The sequence below is a fragment of the Suricata suricatta genome, chromosome 2 (assembly GCF_006229205.1).
Source record: "Suricata suricatta isolate VVHF042 chromosome 2, meerkat_22Aug2017_6uvM2_HiC, whole genome shotgun sequence".
Lineage (NCBI taxonomy): Eukaryota > Metazoa > Chordata > Mammalia > Carnivora > Herpestidae > Suricata > Suricata suricatta.
In genome coordinates, this window is record NC_043701.1 from 24,953,579 (window position 1) to 24,957,351 (window position 3,773).

Sequence of the window (3,773 nt, forward strand, 5' to 3'; positions counted from 1 at the left end):
TTTAGTTTTATGGGGTTTTTTTTTTTTGGGTTTTTTTTCACTGTATAATTGACTAATTTTATTATTTTTTACAAAAGCTTATTCTTAAATGTACAACAAGATCTAAGACAACACTCCATTCTAGCTATAAATGGCAACAGATGCTGTGGCAGGGAATCCAGAGGTTTCAAGGGGAATGGAATTAAACATCACCATTGCCTCAGGCACAAGGGACAGCTTACTTTTTGCCAGATTTCTTAATTCCACCTGTGGCCTTCGCTTTTAGCTCCTCGAGTTTCTTCCGCTCCTCTTTCTGTTTCTGCTTGAGTGCCTTATCCTCCTCGTCCATCTCCATGGCCTGCTTCCTGGGCTGCTTCAGGGGCTTCTTCTTGCCACCTTCGCGGCCAGACATGGTGCCTGCTGCCCAATATTGACTTTTTAAATCCATGAGCAAGGGTTTTTTTTCTTTTTATGTCTTTATCTTAAAGTTTGTAGGTTTTATTTTTATTACTTTTACAGTTTTTAAAATTTTTTTAATGTTTTTATTTATTTTTGAGAGACAGAGACAGAATTAATGCCAGCAGGGAAGGGGCAGAGAGAGAGGGAGACACAGAATCTGAAGCAGGCTCCAGGCTCTGAGCTGTCAGCACAGAACCTGACATGGGGCTCAAACCAATGAACATGAGATCATGACCGGAGTCAGACTGAGCCACCCAGGCGCCCTCAAATTTGTAGATTTTAAAATAAAGTCTTACCTTGTATTCTATGAAAATTAGTCATTAGATTAAATAGTTCTTAAGTATTTGCTATTTTCATTCTACTATAAATGAGATTTTAAAATTATATATATATATTCTTGGCCAATAGAAATATTAGCTTCCCCTTACAACTGAAAACCCCTTGAAACACAACTGATAGGTCTAGAAAGTCACTTAAAGGTGGAAGGAAGAAAATGTGTTTACTAGGAACCTTGGGACTTATGAAATACAAAGTAGTGAGTTCCTTGGTTTTCCCATTAATCCCAAATATTACATTCCTGGAGCCCATAACTTCAAGAGGCACAGATAAATCTCCAAGAAAAGCCTGTTTCCTCCAGCCAAATGATAGAACAAGTGTGGCCCATATTTTGGCAATATCCACCCTAATTCAGCTAAGTACTTACAAAATATTTGTACCCCTACCCCTCACCCAATGTGTGTCCAACAGAAAGTTGATTTTCTGCTCCATTCCTGCCTTGTCCTTAAGGAAGAAGCAGGTAGCGTACTCATACTCACAGGTTTCCCTATGGAGTGGTAGCTCCAGGGCTAAACGAGGAGCTGATATTCTATTTGCTTTCCGGCAGAAGCAGGCAATGCTCCAATACCTCCCCAAGATGATGTTTGGTTCCAACAGTAAGCTGAGCCTCTGCCCCCACCCAGCATCCTCAGGGAGCAATGTGGTACTAAGCTGATTACTCAGTCTGCTGATCTGCTCTTTCAAAGACAACTTTCAGAAAACAAACAAACAAACAAAGAAACAAACAAAAAACAGACTACAGACTGGGAGATAATATTTACACTATGAATATCTTATTTGTATCCAGAATATATAAAGAATATATATATAGACTAAAACATATATATTAACTAAATAATTAGACAAAAGACTTGATAAGAAATTTCAAAACATATTTCATATAAGGCAGACAAATAATAAGTACTTGAAAGTATGCTTCTATTGTACTTAGGGAATTGAGGATTAAAACTAGAAGAAATACCACTACATAGAAGTCTTATATATTGGTATTGAAGATGTAAATGGTACAAGTAATTTTTAAAATAGCTTGGGAATAGTCTTTAAAATTAAACTTGATATTTCACCCTCAATTATTCACGCACAAGTTATGAAAACATCTGGCCACTTAAAAACTTGTGTGCTAATACTCATAACAATTTTATTCATAATAGTCAAAAAGTAGAAACAACTGTTTGTCAATCAATCATCCTCTCGATTTTTAAACAAATTACGGTGTATATAAAGGCATACAATATAATAATATTCAGCATCAACTTCACTGTTTATTAATATACAAAACAACATGATTTATTCTTTAAAATATTATGCTGAATTAGGGGCGCCTGGGTGGTTCAGGTGGTTAGGCATCTGACTTCAGCTGAGGTCATGATCTCATGGCTCTTGAGTTCGAGCCCCACATCAGGCTCTGTGCTGACAGCTCAGAGCCTGGAACCTGCTTCAAGTTCTGTATCTCTCTCTCTCTCTCTCTATCAGCCCCTCTCCCATTCATGCTCTGTCTCTGTTTCTGTCTCTCTCAAAAATAAACCCTAAAAAAATTTTTTTAAAACCTTTAAAATATTATGCTGCATGAAAAAAACCAGACACAAAACGTACATACTGGATAATTTCATTTATCTGAAATTTCAGAAAAGACATATATTATTTATAGAGATGCAAAGGAGATCAGTAGTCTCCAGGTTCTAGTGATGGGCTAGGAAATGGCTGCAAAGGGGCTCAGCAGAACTTTTGGGATGATGGAAATCTTTTATAACCCGACTATGGTATGGTTACCTAGCCCTACATTTGCCAAAATTCATCAATCTATGCACTTAAAATGGGTGAGTATGTAAAGCATAAAGTTTGACTAAACGCACACACACACACACTCACACACGTACATCTATATCACAATATAATAAGCATGATTTATGTTTTAAAGCCTTAAAATCAAGATTAAAATTACTACATATACAATGATTTATTTGGTCTCTTTCTCAATGTTAGATGAGTGGCTTAGAATAGTTTTTCACATAATGAGATTGGTTTAAACACCAGAGACCTGACCTTTTCATATTTATAAAGGTATAAATTGCTCAATTTTGGAAGCTTATTAATCTGCAGGCCACTGGAGTATAGTTACAAAATCTCATCTTTCCATATGTCAAGTGATATTCACATGATTTTAAAGATGCTAATATACATTAAAATGTCCATTAAAATAAATTGTTTAGGTCTATTTGGGATTAGTCCTATAATATTTATATTAACGATAGTATTTATATTACAAAGAACTCATGTGTCTGTTAAAAAAAATTAAAATTGGCTTTCTACTTAATTGGTGTCAGTAATCACAGCATCCTGCCATGATGGGCATGTTTCAGATCTGCAAAGTCCAATGTGGTACAAACTAGGCACCACAGCTATCAAGCACCTGAATGAGGTTGGTATGGCTCAAAAACTGAAATGTTAGTTTTATTTATTTTTAATCAATTTAAGTAATAACAATTTGATTATTGGTTCTCATATTTGGCAGTCATATGATGGATAGGGTTGGTCATTCTTTGCACTTACAAAATCTGTTTTGCATTACAAGGAGTGATTCTCTCTTGCTGTTCTCAACCTAGTCAATAGGATGAAATGCCTGATTTAGTCATATTCTGAACACTTGCTGTGTCAACTTTATTTGGGAAGATTATTCCATATTAAATGATGCCATAGGTGAGTATGGTGACCTCAGAGTCTTTCTCCAAACTCTCTTGGCAGATGGAAACTGCTGAGCCCAAATCTATCTAACTGGGCATTATTTAAGCCAGCTTATTTTCTTTTTTCTCTCACACAAGTTGTTAGGTGCTTGGAAGTTATTAGTACTGGTTAATATTAAGATTTAAGTTTGAGAAATGGTAGAAGCTCACTAGCTGGTATCTAAGTTATTCATTCTAGTTCAGATGACTGAAGAGACAATACTAGAAATAAGAGGCACTGGCTATTGGTGAAAAGTTCTTTCTTATTTTCTATTACTT

The 3,773-nt window shown here is 35.7% G+C and overlaps 1 pseudogene; it reads right to left on the minus strand.

Moving 5' to 3' along the window:
• Positions 1 to 217: 217 nt before the first annotated feature.
• Positions 218 to 391, minus strand: LOC115305389 (annotated as a pseudogene).
• Between the last annotated feature and the right edge of the window lie 3,382 nt (positions 392 to 3,773).